We start from the raw sequence: 15,570 nt of genomic DNA, 5'->3' as shown, positions 1-15,570 counted from the left end.
TTGTTCTACAGCAGCAGATCTATTTCTACAGAAGACTACAACAACTGGAAGACTCTTTAAGACATAGAGAAAAAGAAAACAAACTGCCTACAGGAGAGGAGGAGTGTTGGAGTGTAACACTTCACAATTGATGTATTATATACGTGTATATGCATGTAATTAGGACTCCAGACTCCAAGATGGCCAGCCAAGACGTTTACTGTAATTCATATAGGATTTGGTAGCATACACTTTATTGGACTCTAATTTGATATAGATGATATTTTTATTATTTGATTTTTTAGTTATTTAGCATTATTATTTGATTGTTTTAGTTATTTAACATTATTTATTTTACTCAAGTATTTTGCGAAGCTTGGAGTCTCTGTAATCGCTCGAAAAAAGCCTCCTTTATTAATATAGATAGATAGATATATAGATATAGATTAAAGCATGACATTATTAGGGCTGGTCATAAACTAGACCGGACCGACAAACATGACCGGTCCGATTCGGTTTCTAGGTTCACAAAATTATGGTAGCTGGTCTCCGGTCCGGTCTGGTATAGGCAAAAAAAAAAAAAAAACTTCAAAATACCTCATAAAAACTATCCAGTCTGGTCCAAACCTGGAAAAAATCGGACCTAAAAAATACCCTGTTCCTGTCCAGTCTCTGATTTTGGAATATGTGGACATCCGATCCATGGGTCAAATCGGTCTAGTCCGGTTTTGGACCGGTGAACACCCCTACCTATTAGATCACCAACCGGATCAAATTTATCAAACGGGTCATATTAATTTTCTGCTCCGTATTTAGTTATGGGCCTATGGCCTATGGGGATGGGCTAAGCAGCTGTTGTATGGACCTATTAAAAGGGTGTTGAGATCTCTGAGAAGAATTAGGGTTTTCTAAGACACTGCCCCCTATATAAACAACACTAAAATCAATCCAGCAATCAATACATCTTCAATACCCTTCTATACTTCCATCTCCTCACCCCAAACTTCCATTGCTGCTTCCGTCGTTTCAGCTGCGAGATCGTCTTATTCTTGCATTTGTGATTTTCGTATGTATGTAGTTGGCACGTTGCACCCCGGGCTTGTCAGAGTCTTTCATAAAATGACGAATCAAGCCCCAATGCTCGTGCTATAATCTTTGCCCTTCGTGTTGCAGTTCAGCCTCGTTTTTCCTACGGCTTTTCTGTGTCTAATCAAGGGCCATATTTTTCATCTTTTTTAAAGAATTATTTTTAAAAAGTTTGAATAATTTTGGCTGGCTGTGATTACAAAATTATCCGCGCTTCTGAGACTTGTTCAATGAAGTAAAAGGATTAAAATAATGGTTGAATTTCTTAATATGAGCCACCTTATAATCTTTTAAATCCAGAAATTTATTTTTATTTGTTCCGTCTCAATTATTTGTTTATCTTTGATTAAAATCCTTATCACAAAGGATTTAAAAGGTAAACAGATATTTGGAGGGAGGTGAGTAATGAAATACCGATGATGAGACAATCCAACTTAGAGGTATAGTGGAGCTGAGACCCTGTTTACAGGGAGAACCCCTTAGTGAAGCTATATTCATATGATATAATTGGATATACTGAGGTTTACTTTTTTTTTTTTTTTTTTTAATTTGATGTTTTTTAAATTATTAAAAGTTAAATTTAGCGATTCCTGGGATGCATGGATATGATAGTTTGGCGATCGGCCTTGTATGTGGGAGATTACTTGCGATTACCATGGCCTTTACTCACAGATGGAGGTTTCTTCAAACTGCATTTGCAATTTTGTTACTTTGTGATCAAATTGTGTTTTTGTTGACCAGTGTAAATGACAGTTTGGCAATTGGCGATCTGGCGGGGTAGTTTTATGTTTGAGATATGCTTGTACTTGTAAATGATAGTTTAGCGTTTGCTAATGCAGTTTATAATATGCTGAGTCCTTTGCAGCCCCATTTATTGAGAAGGGAGTATTTCAATATGAAGTTGTGGAAGGATAAGTTTCTTGATACTTGCAGTATTTTCCCTGATATTTCAACCGTTGTCATTGTCAGCTTTAAGCTTGTGTAATCGGGGATTGCTTTCTAAATTTTGTTAGTAAGAAGCCCTCTGCTTTGTTAATCTGCTGAATGCACACCCTTGTTGAATAAGTAAAATTTTCAATATATTGATGTAGTTGGCACGTTGCACCCCGGGCTTGTCAGAGTCTTTCATAAAATGATGAACCAAGCCCCATTGCTCGTGCTATAGTCTTTGCTCTTCGTGTTGCAGTTCTGCCTCGCTTTTCCAACGGCTTTTCTGTGTCTAATCAAGGGCTATATTTGGACGGAGGAATTATTGAAGTACTAATGATGAAGCTATATTCATATGATATTATTGGGTTTTACTGAGGTTCATCCGCGTCAAGAATGTTACAGGACAAACATTCTTGTCCTCGAGAATACTGATGAATACTCTTAGTTGCAGTTGGTAAAATAAATGTTATAGATGCTTCATGCTTCCTTTTGCAATTGCAGTTCATGAAGTGTATCTGTAATTACTTTGTTACAGTAATAACGTCTGATGTAATTTCAGTTTCACGAGGCATTGAAGAGCATTTTGGTTGAGATAGTCATTAGCTAGGTTGCACAGACAGTCCTTCTAATTAGTGTTTTTGTGTCGGATACCCGTGTCAGACACGACACACGTCAAAATGTGTCGGACACTTGTAAAGCCGTGTCTAACATCTTTTATTTGGGCACGTGTCTGACACGTGTCCATGGTATTTTGAGCCGTGTCTACGGTATTTGGACACACCTCCAAACGGAATCAAGTTGAATTTAAGGTAAATGGCGAGAATTGTTATATGGTTGAATTTGGTGGGAAAATAAGCTGAATTGGAAACAAATGGTTCTTTAGACCAGTACTGAAATGCCGAAATAGATTGATTATAAGGAGGGCTGTAAAACGTCGTCGACGTTTTATAACAAATCGTCGACGCATTTCATAAAAAAGACGCCTCCTACCCTTCCTCTTCCTCCCTCTACCCAATTCTCTCCCAATCAAAAAACACTAAAAAAAGAGGATGTTCTAACTCGACATCAACAACACTATACGAAAAATCGACATCAACAAAACAACAATTCAATGTCAAACAATGAGCAATCCACATCAAATGCTAACAACGAATCTGAGGTACGTAATTACACAATCTATTTTCATTTCAATCGATTTAGTATGATAATTGAATTAGATGTTAAGTTGATATATTGAATTACATGTTAAGTCTTCATAGAATTAGGATGAATGTAACAAACACGCCCAAACCCGTCGAAAATAGTTGTAGTCGTCAATTAGGACGTAGAAAATCAGTCCCTCATGGAGAGGGACGTGTACATTCAAAGTCCCCCATGGACTGGGACGTGAAAACTCAACGTCCATCATGGACAGGGACGTCAACATTCAAAGTCCGTCATGGACAGAGACTTTGAATTTCAATGTCCACCATGGACAGATTTTGAAACTCAAAGTCCATCATGGGGAGGGACGTTGAAGATTAACGTCCATGCATGGGTTGGACGTTGATTCTTCACGTCTGTCATGGTGAGGGACTTTGAGTTTCAAAGTCCGCTCCTGGTTCAGACTATGAAATTGTTTTTTCTTCATTTTATTTACTTTTTTTCGTAAGTTTAGTAATTTTATCATATTTTAGCATGTAATCATTATTAATTTTGTGTTTTAACAGGATTCATTTGAGGAATTTGGTGGAAACGATGTTAATTACAACCGCCTATTTGAGACGGTTACATGTTTTGCGAGTCGGGATGAGGCGTTTGAGTGGGCTCAAAAAATAGCTTTTGATAATGGGTTTGCCTTAATAAAAGCATCAAATGGGGCCAAAAATCGTAAACAACCCGAGTTGCTAGGCTCTTACTTTCGTTGTTCAAGTTACGGCCGAACTAGAAAGAAGATCGATCCCGATATTCCCGAGAAGCCTAAGAAGAAAGGGACACCTAAGTGTAAGTGTTTGTTTTTGTGTTCGAGCGTTCGTAACCTAGGGCTAATGATATAAATGGAAAGGAGTTGATTGTTTGGAACATTTTGACCTCAGAGAAAGGTGGATATCACAACCACGAAGTAACAAAGTACAAAGACGGTCATAGGCATTTTTTTGGTTTGAATGCCGAAGAGAAAGAGTTCGTGAGGCAACAGTCAAGGCGTCGATTCCCCGAAAGATATTAAAAATTGTCTTCATCAAAGAACTCCCGATAAACCCCAACCTACAAGCACCCAAATTTATAGTGCGGTTAACAAGTTTCGGCGTGAAGTTAGAGGAACACGCAATACCGCTCGACAAATGTTGGTTGTAGCCGTTGCTTCTAATTTTGTGGAATGGCACAAAACAGATTCCGAGACAAAGGAGCTTACTCATGTTTTTATGGCTCATCCGGAAGCGGTTAAACTGTTCCGTGCTTATCCACATGTGGTTCTTATTGACTCGACATACAAGACAAATAAATACAAAATTGCTCTTGTTGAGGTTGTTGGTGTAACACCGTGTGGTTCTTCCTTCTTAATTGCTACGGTGCTCCTTCCGTCAGAGTCGGAAGACGATTATGGGTGGATGTTGTTGAGATTAGGGGAGCTACTAAGTTGTACGGGTTCATCTATTTCTGCCTTTGTCACTGATCGGGAGATGGGTTTGATCGGCGCTCTTGAGTCCCTTCATCCGAGTACTCCTCACCTTTTGTGTCGTTGGCACATTAACCGTGCTATGGAGAAACAAGCACTCTCAAAGCAGAATTTGATGTGTTACAAAGATATCATTTTGCACAGTCCAAAAAGCGGTTGGGACCGCGTGATCAATGCATCCACCATTGATGAGTTTAGGAGCGCTTGGGAATGTTTTAGTGAAACGTGGGAAGAGATGGCGCTTTATGTGATCGCATACATGGGGTAAATACGGGAAGAAGTTCGTGAACGCTATACAAACCAATACTTTCATCTCGGAAACACGGCAACTTCCCGAGTAGAGTCCGCCCATTCACTTTTAAAAGCTTGGTTGAAGAGTAATAACCTAAACCTTGACACTATGTGGTTTCGTATTCATTCCATGCTTGAAGCGCAACACTCGAAGATTAGATATGAGCTGGAGGTTTCGAGGAGTAGGCCGCGAAATGGAGATCGTGTATTTTCATTGTTGCAAGGAAATGTGACTATCAAAGCCATTGAGATAATGGAAGCAGAGATTAAGAGAGGGATAGAGCTCGGGAATGTGTTGGAAGAGCATTGTGGATGTGTGCTAAGGGTTACTCATGGATTACCTTGTGCTTGTGCATTGATCCAGTTACAAAGAACGGGTAAGAGGGTCCATCTTGAAGATGTTCATGCTTTTTGGAGGACCTTGGAGTACGACAATGTTGGTGTACAACCCAAGACCAATGATGATGAGTTGGAGAAGCTGTTTGAAGAAGCTAGAGCTTGTGACCCGGCGAAGAAACGGGTAATCATTGAGAAATTGCGAGATGGTCTTCACCCGGAAGACGAGGAAGTTAAACCACCTCATGTTAGAGAAAACCCCAAAGGGAGACCGAGGGGTTCTACTACCCGGAACAAGTCGGGATTTGAGCATGCAAGGAAGAAGGCTGCGAAAGTTTCTACTCCTGCGACGACATCTGTTCAACATACGGTGGGTGATTTTGATCAAGGACCGGTTGGTGCACCGTTGGAGTCCGGCTACACTAAGGGATTTTTGTCAACTTGGAATAAAAAGTATGCGGTCCCTGAAGAAGTACGGGATTTCTTTGATGGTTGGGTAGATGTCGGTAATGATGGTCATTGTGGTTATCGGGTGGTCTCGCATCTGCTTGTGGGGGTCGGGAAAGTGACTATTTAGTCATGAGAGAGTTGGGTATTCGGGAGATTAAGGCATACGAGTTGTACAGGGATTTTTTTGCTGATAGTTGTGTGTTGCCTACGGGTCTTACCAGATACGAGGAGGCATTGAGACGGATGGAATTCACTAGCAGTGGAGGATGTGGGCCTAACCATTGGATGTACGGGGAGTATTTGTTTGTCTTTGCATCGTTGTTTAACTGGACTATTTGTGTCATCGCTGACATGAAACAACCTCATCTCGTACTTGGCATTGTTGCACATACTTACCCCTAAGGCCCACAGCCCATGTGACGAGGCCATATGGTGTTTTGTGGATCGTTAATTACCATCTCCATTGGATGAGATTGCATTGTCGAGTACCGAGACGGATGCACCGATGCCCCGATCGATCCTTTTCGGCTAGGGTCAAGAGACCCTTTGGTTGCACCATATCTGATTTGTACAAGACAAACATCGAGAAATGGCATACGTTGATGGGAACTACACCTAAAGTTTATGGCGTAAGACTGCGTTCCACACCAACTAACGAAGAAAGCGCAAGGAAATTAAACTTTGATAATGCATTTAAAGTTTGATTATGTAATAATTTAAAATATGCTCTACTGTTATAACAATCATATTACTAATTATGAAATTATTGGAATTCAAAATAACCGTTATAATTCAAAATTACCGTTATAATTCAAAATTACCGTTATAATTCAAAATAACCGTTATAATTCAAAATTACCGTTAAAATTCAAAATTACCGTTAAAATTCAAATGTTACCGTTATAATTCAAATGTTACCGTTACAATTAATAGCTTATAAATAGGTCATTCTATGTGCCACTACATTCACAACATCCTCACTCACAACATCCAATCCTATTCACTCACTACAATAATAAAATGGTTCTCACAAATGCTCAAAAAACCAGAGTTTATCAAATAAGAATCGATCTAATTGTTCAAAATTTACCAATTCTAATTGAGCGTCTTGAATCAGTGGTTCCCAGTGCCACTGTATGGCACATGCTTGAAGAGCCTCCAATTGGTAGCCTTTGTATAATTTTACAAGGAAACCGAGAAGATGTGCTAACTCCAGCAGTTAGAGATGAGGTTGTCTCAGATGAAGTATTAACCGAGAAGATGTGGGAGTTTCGCAGGTTAAGAAGCGATGTCTTTACATATTTTGAGCGTATCCTCACCGTGATCGATTACCCAAGACTATCGGACTTATGTCTTTGGTAGAGAGTGGGGCAAGGAATTCTTTATCTCTACTTGAATGATTTGTTGACTGAATATATGTCTACCCAACCTGAAGAAATTGAGGTTCATGATCATGAAGAAGATAAGGAATCGTAGTCTTCATCATCGGAAGATAATTAAGTTCGATAGTTATTTAATTATGTTATGTTTTAAATAATAATCGTTTATGGCATGGGTTTGAGTTTGGGGTTTAGGGTTTGGGGTTTAGAGTTTAGGGTTTGGGGTTTGGGGTTTAGGGTTTAGGGTTTAGGGTTTAGGGTTTGGGGTTTGGGGTTTGGGGTTATTTTAATTATGTTTTATCTTATTAAGTCTTGTGTCTGTATCATGTCTGTTAAATTGTATCGTGTTTTAATTAAGTGTTGGATTGCGTTTTAATTAAAGTTGTATTTTAATTAAGTTTTAAGTACTTTCGTTCATTTCAATGCATAACATTAAAAACACTAAAAATGTTCACACAATGAAAATATTCATACATAACGAAAGAGAATAAAATATCCATACGCAACACAAATAAAAATATCCGTACATAAAGATAAAAATCTACACTACGGGGTAAGCTCATCATCATCATCATCATCCCCAGCATCATCCTCGGCATGGTCGTCGGCTCTGAAGAACGACTCCATCTTATCCACCAATCTCCGCGCATATTGCCACTTCCTCTCCTTGGTAGGCTGTCTATAAATCTGTGAGAAATGACGACTAAGAGCTCGGGATACCTCGGGCTCCTCGCTCATAGGAAGAGAGCGAAACTGAGTACGGCGTGCAGGGGGGTAGAAGTGTGGGTGAGAAATCTTCCTATACCAAGACATGTATCGCGTATCACACTGAAAAGGCATCAAAGCCCGGTCAAACCGCTCTCTCAAAGCTATCTCGACATCACTCAAACCTCACTCCAAATCAGGAGAATCACCATAAGACAACCTATAGCCCAAGGCCGGCTTAGCCGGACGATAGTCAACAGTCGGGAACCGCATAGAGTTTGGGATAACCTGAACATACCCGTACTGACGGAGACACCTATCAGGCTGGTACGGCTCTACTATATCCAAAAACCTAATCAACCCCGAGTAGAGATAAATACTGCAAGTCCTGTGAGGACTAACGCCATAAGGGAGCCACGTCACGTGCTCCGCCCTAAGCCCGTCCAACCTCTGCCTGTGCTGCTCTAACAACCGAACATCTCCCCTAAACATAGGAAGCCGTGACCAAGCCTCGACAAGTGGTCTCCCCTCGACATAATATCCGGAGTGTGGTCGGAACATGGGAAAGTACTCATATATCCAAGCTCAAGTAACGGTAGACAACCGCTAACACCCCGACCCTCCCTACGCGAAGCCATCCCCAATCGTCGATACAAGTAGGCCAATGTCGCGGCCCCCAAGCATACGTGCCGATATCACTCAACTGATCAAACAACGGCAACATACGGGCAATAACCCTATCACTAGACTTGTCCGTAAACAAAGTCTGTCCTACCAATACCATCATGTAAGCCCTCAGCGAGTCATGCTGGTTACCCGTCTCCGCAAGCTCTATCAACTTCTTAACCGTCAGTCCACCACCCTTGTACAACGGTGGTCTCACCTCTTTCAGAGGCAATCTAAATAAAGCGGCCACCTTCCCCTTCATACCGATCTCCTCCCTCGTAGGACCGTCCTCCATAACCCTCATGCCATCCACCCGTATCCCAAGGATCTTCTCAACATCATGCAACAAGATAGTAATCTCACCAAACGGCATATGAAAAGTGTTGGTGTCGGGCTGCCACCTCTCTACAAAAGCGCTAATGAGGTTCTCGTCCAAACCGGTCATCAAAGATTGCCTCAAATGACCAAGGCCACTCCTACTAACTCTCTCCATAACACCGTCACAGACCTTTATCTTACTTATCTTCTCTAAAGCACCCGGTCTCTCGTAACACGTGATCCACGATCTCATTCCCTGACCGGTCCAACTACCATAAGCTACGTGGCCACCAAAGCTACGTAGGACGCTAAGGACACTCGGACCACCCTCAACCGGACCCGTAAGACGCCAAGAATTATCCTGAGTCTTTGTCTTCTTCCTCCCCGTGCTACTAGATGAACCGTCACCAAGCGGCACATATCGACCTCTACCATCCCGTACCACCTTCTTAGGTGGTAGTACGGCGGCCTCCTCGTCAAGAAAACGAGAGTCATCGTCCTCCTCTTCCTCCTCCTCCTCTTCCTCCTCCTCATCATCATCATCATCTTGCTCAACCACATGGTCAAAATGCTCTTCCTCCTCAACATCAGAATCGGCTAATGGCTGCCTATAAAACGCACTCGGAAAATCCATCTCGGTCATAACGGGCTCGGGAGTAGCGTCGGGAGTAGGGTCAACAGAAGGGCGTATTTCGATGCCCTTACCCCTGCCCCTACCCCGACCACGACGAGGAGCTAACGGTAAAGGGATACGCCGCTTAGAGTTCGTTACTCTTCGATCTTTCGTACGACCTAGTGAAGTCATAATGTAATCTTCGTTGTTCGACATCTGCATTTACGAGATTAAAAAGTTAGTTAAATAAAATAAAAACAAGTTTTCATAAAAAAATAACATAAAATTAACAATTTCTAATAAAAAATAAATATAAATTTATAAGTAAAATACACAACTTCTAAAACAAGAAAAATAAAAATTGCACATTAAAATATAAACTTAACAACTTTTAATACAAAATAAATACAAATTAAATACAAATTAAATACAAATTACACATTTAAATACAAAATTAACAACTTTTAATTTAAAAAAATATAAATTACACATTAAAATTACTTTAAATACAAATAAATTCAAAATAACACAAAACTAACAACTTCTAATAAAAATTAAATATAAATTTAACCATTATAAATAAAATACACAACTAATAAAACAAGAAAAATAAAAATTGCACATTAAAATTGAAAATATACGGTTTAAACGAAATAAAAAGGTCTTAACCATGGATGGACATTGAAATTCAAAGTCCGACCATGGCTAGGACATTGAATTTCAACGTCCATGACCATGTAGGACGTTGAAACTCAACGTTCAAATCCAACCCAGCCGCTGCCATTCAACGTCCGTCCATTACCAACGTTGAAACCAAACGTCCCTGCCCATTCAAGACGTGCACATTCAACGTCCTTACCATATATGGACGTTAAATTGCAGCGTCCATCACCACCCCAGACGTTTGCTTTCAACGTCCCTCCCCCTTCTGGACGTCTGGTTTCAACGTCCCTCCCCCTATCATACTCCCCTTTTTTTCGACAAATCCCATTGTTAAGAGACAAATACAAGAACAAATACATCGACAACAACAACAACAGATCCATGGACAACAAACAACACTAACAACAACAACAACAACAACAACAACAACAACAACAACAACAACAAACAACATTAACAACAACAAGAAGAACAAAGCCGACATTAATAAGAACGAAATGAAGAAGAATAAGGAACTTGAAACGAGAATTGATAGTATGCATAAGGAAATTGAAACGGGAATTCATTCAATTCAACACAAACATACATTACTAGCCTAATTCTAATCAAATTATACAATTAAATCTAAACTAATTTTAAAAAAAAAACGACTTACTGTACGGGAGAGTGGTTGGTGGAGGTGTTGCGGTGGTTGGTGGAGGTGCTGCCGTCGTCTGTGGTGTTGCTGCGGTGGTGGTGGAGGTGCTGTGGTGGTTGCGGTGGTGATGCAATGGCGGTGGAAGCGTTGGTGATGGGTTATTGTACGGGAGAGTTAGAGAGTGAAAGAGAGCAATGGAATATTGAAAGATAGAGAGCACAAGGGTAGAGTCGTCTTTTTTTAAAAAAACGTCGACGATTCGTTATAAAATGTCGGCGACGTTTCGCAACCGGGATTATAAGTTGGTTTTGGAAATGAGAATGAGTTATAATTAATGTAAGTTTATTTTCACTTATTTAAATTTAATATTCGATACTTTTTCAAAAATAAAATCACACATATATATAACTATAAAATAGTCCCTCCAATTCACAATAAATCTCCCATTTCATTTTGGCACAAAAATTAAGGAAACACGTTACTCCACCATATAATTAAATTTGTACCACACAAATACATTACCTCATTATACAATTAAATTTGGACCATACAAACACTTACTAAAAAAGAAAATAGAGAGGTTATTATGAATAACCGAAAAAGGACGTGTCCTGTGTCCTAAATTTCATGGGATGCCGTGTCACGTGTTTGTGTCAGTGTCCGTGTCCGTTTTGGTGCAACCTAGGTCATTAGTAGCGATTATAATATACTGTCGAACAGTTTCAACATTGTTTAAAGTCTTAGGTTTTTGGTTTCCAAAAAAAAACACAAAATCTCATTGAAGACGGCGTTATCCGTCATAAGTTTGTACCGGATACCGTTTTCTTTCACAAAATACTCATTGAGAGGTGAGTGGAAAGCACATGGGGGTGCCCCACCTTATTCCCCCTCTGACTCTCCCTTTTTGTGAGAGGTCTTTACCTTGTGACGGATTCCGTCACAAGCAAGATGTTTTGCAGAAAAAAAAGGTATGAGGTACCCATACCTGTATGTTTCATAAATATACGGGTTTTATACCCATGAGCATATGACATATTGTACTCCCTCCCATCCGGACCAAAGATTACATTTACTTGTTGGCAGTATTTATGGTCGTAGAGAATTTTTGATATTATTATTAATCTATAAGAGTTTTTTTTTTTTTTTTTTTTTTTTTTTTTGAGTGGGAGTAAGAGTTAATGGTTAGATTAGTACCTCAACTTTGCTTTTTATACCAGCCATATTGTTCTGGAAACACACAAAAAACCAGCTATAACAAAATATTGTTGTTCCCAAAAAAAAAATCGCACTTAATTTATAACTAATAATTAGTGTTAATTTTACCAAACTACATATTGTCCCAAAAAAAGTTATATTTTCCGAAAGTTGTTGTTTTAGCTTCAATGTCCATGTCTGTCTTTTGCTTACTTTCGGACACTCAAAAAGTCTTTTCCACCCAAACTCTGAAAAAATAAATAAATAATATGGCCTTTTAGTCATACACAACCATCGACAAAGAAGCTGAAAAAAACCTCGTCAAAATAAGTAAATAGTCTAAACTTGTACATCTCAAATATATCGCACATAGTAATTCTTCTTCAATACTCTATGAATTACCTTACGAGTACGACTTGTAGTTGAACTTCTTCTACTTGAGTTACTGAGAGGTGAAATATTATCCGATGGGATGTTAGTTTGAGCCCCTGGTGTCACATAATTATGCATTGTAGTGATATCACGTAATGTCTGTTGACCTTCAAAATCAGAATAGTATGCAATTTGCCTCATCTGTGACATTGCCATTTCTTACTAATTTATCTAACCGTAAAAAAAAATAATGGCTTTAATGTCTTTATTAGAGTGAATATTAGGAAAAATGTAATACCTGACTTGCTAATTGTTGTTGCTCTTCAGATTGGGTCATCCGAAAATGATTATTTGTCCTTGTACACAACTAACAAAAAGAAATAATATCATTGTGAACAAAAAAGATCAAAATTGTACAACAAGAAGAGAAAAAAAAATGCTCAATGTCATAGTCATATGAGTATTTGCTTACGTTTCCTACTCTTTGAAACCCGTTAGGATAAGTGTACATCACAAACCCCCTGTTATGCATTGGTGGAGCCAATGACTGACTTTGTGACCCACTTTCGAAGGAGGGTGGCTGATTTTTGGAGGCATGTTGTCTTTTTGAACCAAACCCATTTGCTTGTGGTACCTTGCAACCTCTTATATTATGACCCGGTAGACCACAAATTGAGCAATAACAAGTAGTACCTACTCTACTCTTCCTAGTAGCGTCGCCCGAATTTTCTCTAGGCCTAGGCTTTTCTAGCTTTTTTTTGCCTACCAGCCTTCACCATTTTTAGCGGAGGAGCTTTTATTTGTGGTTGTTGCGAACTCGGCCATTCTCTAGCACCATTTAATGGCTCCATCAGATAGTCACAGGCCTTAAGATAGGTAGCTTTTTTGTAACAGTCAGCAATATATGCTTCGAGTCTCTCTTTATTATGCCAAATTGCAGCCACCGTGTGATGACAAGGTGTAACACCCCGTGTTTTTAATCGCATATTTACATAATTAATCCCGATATTATAATCTTAGAAGAGAAAATTGAAATTTCATTCAACACCTTTTTAGCCTTCGAAACAATCATTATAAGTTGCGACTTTTCATTCGCGCGTAACTTTAATCCATCTTCGTATTTTGGCCCCCAATTGCTCATCCGAACTCCGATTGAGGCGAAACTTTTTTTTTCCGAGCTCGACGCAATGGTAATATTTTCTTTTGCCATTAACAACTTTAAAATCTCAAACCTGCTCGGTTGTGCAAAGAGTCTTCATAAAATCACGGTGTTTATAATTAATTCCATGATGACCTTGCAAACAAACAAGGATTTGTTTTTACTTCCCCTATTTAAGAAGGGCAGCAACTTGTGACTCTTTCTCCTAACTTGTGACTCTTTCTCCTACCCCAATACATCCATTCTTATGAGGAGTCTATTCTTTCATCAGCTTTTGTTTCTTTCTTCATTCTTGTGCATGAACTAGACCTTTCACTCTTACACAAAACATGATCATTGTCTTTTATAATGATTTCCAGTTGTATGAAAATAATCCGTGAACTTAAACACATGGAGTGAGTAGATTTACATCCTATTTAAAGCACCTAAGTTCACTTATTTAACACCTTGCTTCACTTGCTCAAAACTCCTTACGATATTTGCATACTCACATCTTCCATCTTCCACAAAGCCTAAGTTAAAACTTGTATAATTTTCATTCCTTCTTGTTTTCCTAACTCTTCCTTGATTATAATTACTAGATTAATTAAGTAGATAATTTATTACTAACTTGTTTGTTATTTTGTTGTCATCATGGAATCGAATATTAGAAGAGGAAGAGGAGAAGCTTGTTGACCTAAGCATTTTTTATTACATTTAAGACCCGGATAACCTTTAAGGTAACCTAACCTAACCCTCTGCCTCGTAATTGTAGAATACTAGTAATCTAGTCAAGAGGCAAATAGACATATCCTATCAGGATATGTCTTTCTAACTAGTGTCATATATGTATTTTAGTACGACATAATATTGCTTGTTACATGCATGTTACTTGCACATCTTGAATGAATCACTTAAATAAACTATTACGTGGAAAATTGACAATGTGCCAATTATGTTTATAAGCTTACTTATTATGTTATCACCTCAGATGAACAATATACCTTTGAATAAATTATTTACTATGCGCTCACATGTTAGACCCACTAAAACAAAGTCAAAATGAAAATTTGTATGTATATGCTAACTTTTATGGAAAATGATGAAACTTCTTATTTGCACTCTTTTCTTTTCATGCATAATATGGAGTTGAAATTTTTATATGTATTACCTTCTGACTTATAGGATTTTTAGGCGCAGATCTTGTATCAATACAATTTTTATTCTATTTTATAAAATTCCAACAAGCCTGAATAATGTACGAAATTCAGTAAATTATGTAACCTTTTACAAATCATAAAAAAATTACAGGAGTTCACTTATATTATGAGGAATCACCTGGTAAAATTTTGTTAGAAAATACTTAGTTTAGACCCCTTTTCGAAAATAAACAAAAAGGTCACTTTATAGTCTAATCCGAATTTAATACCTTAAATTTATTTGGTGAAGTTACTTTACCAAAATAAACTTTATTCAAGTGTAATACAGCAAGGAGAATATACAAACACCTTATTAAAAATAATTATATTAAATTAATCTTTTTAAACTAAAACCACTTTGCTTAGTTATTTTAATAATTGTTTTAAAAGTTTAAGTAAATCTATATAATAACATAAAAAGGCTTCTTGAGCCTCTATTGAAGCGACACATCAACTCATTCACTACTTGCCACATGTCACTACATATTTATTATTGTATAATCTATATTAATATTAACTAATAAGAAATAACAGAAATAAGACGGTAATAAAGAAAAATCACAAAGCCTAGTACTCCTCATCTTCCATGCTCTTCGTATACCTCGAAGAAACCGAAAACTTGAAACCGAAACTCAAATTTACAAATACTTCGCACATGTATTACAAATTGGTTACAAATATTTCGCACATGTACATACAACGGTGACAGAGTTGGCGGCTACGCCGAACGAGTTCAAATTGGCCGGAGTGTTTGGTATGAGAACTCGCCTTTTAATTTGAGAACAATTGCTTGATTAATTAATAGCTCTTTGTTGAACTAATTTGACGGTCGTCGTTGTTCTCGCTGCATTCTCGAACAACGGTTATTTTTCGCTTCACTTTTGATGCTAATTTGATTAATTTCATCATTATATGCAAATTAATGGGATTAGTTATGTTTATACTTTAATTTTAGCTT

General features: G+C 38.2%; 1 long non-coding RNA gene and 4 other non-coding genes across 5 annotated transcripts; all 5 read left to right on the top strand.

Annotated features, from left to right (window-relative positions):
• The first annotated feature begins 879 nt into the window (after positions 1-879).
• Positions 880-11,446, top strand: LOC141601903 (uncharacterized). The gene is made up of 2 exons (XR_012524370.1): positions 880-2,590; positions 11,395-11,446. It is a non-coding gene; the product is annotated as an uncharacterized LOC141601903 (long non-coding RNA).
• Positions 1,059-1,204, top strand: LOC141622752 (small nucleolar RNA snoR134). Its single transcript, XR_012533082.1, has one exon. It is a non-coding gene; the product is annotated as a small nucleolar RNA snoR134 (small nucleolar RNA).
• Positions 1,253-1,343, top strand: LOC141622745 (small nucleolar RNA U36a). Its single transcript, XR_012533081.1, has one exon. It is a non-coding gene; the product is annotated as a small nucleolar RNA U36a (small nucleolar RNA).
• Positions 1,478-1,588, top strand: LOC141622593 (small nucleolar RNA Z278). Its single transcript, XR_012533027.1, has one exon. It is a non-coding gene; the product is annotated as a small nucleolar RNA Z278 (small nucleolar RNA).
• LOC141622758 (small nucleolar RNA snoR134) lies at positions 2,158-2,303 on the top strand. Its single transcript, XR_012533083.1, has one exon. It is a non-coding gene; the product is annotated as a small nucleolar RNA snoR134 (small nucleolar RNA).
• Positions 11,447-15,570: the final 4,124 nt, after the last annotated feature.

This window comes from Silene latifolia, chromosome 1 (genome assembly GCF_048544455.1).
Source record: "Silene latifolia isolate original U9 population chromosome 1, ASM4854445v1, whole genome shotgun sequence".
NCBI classification, from domain to species: Eukaryota; Viridiplantae; Streptophyta; class Magnoliopsida; order Caryophyllales; family Caryophyllaceae; genus Silene; species Silene latifolia.
This window is presented reverse-complemented; position numbering and strand designations above follow the sequence as displayed.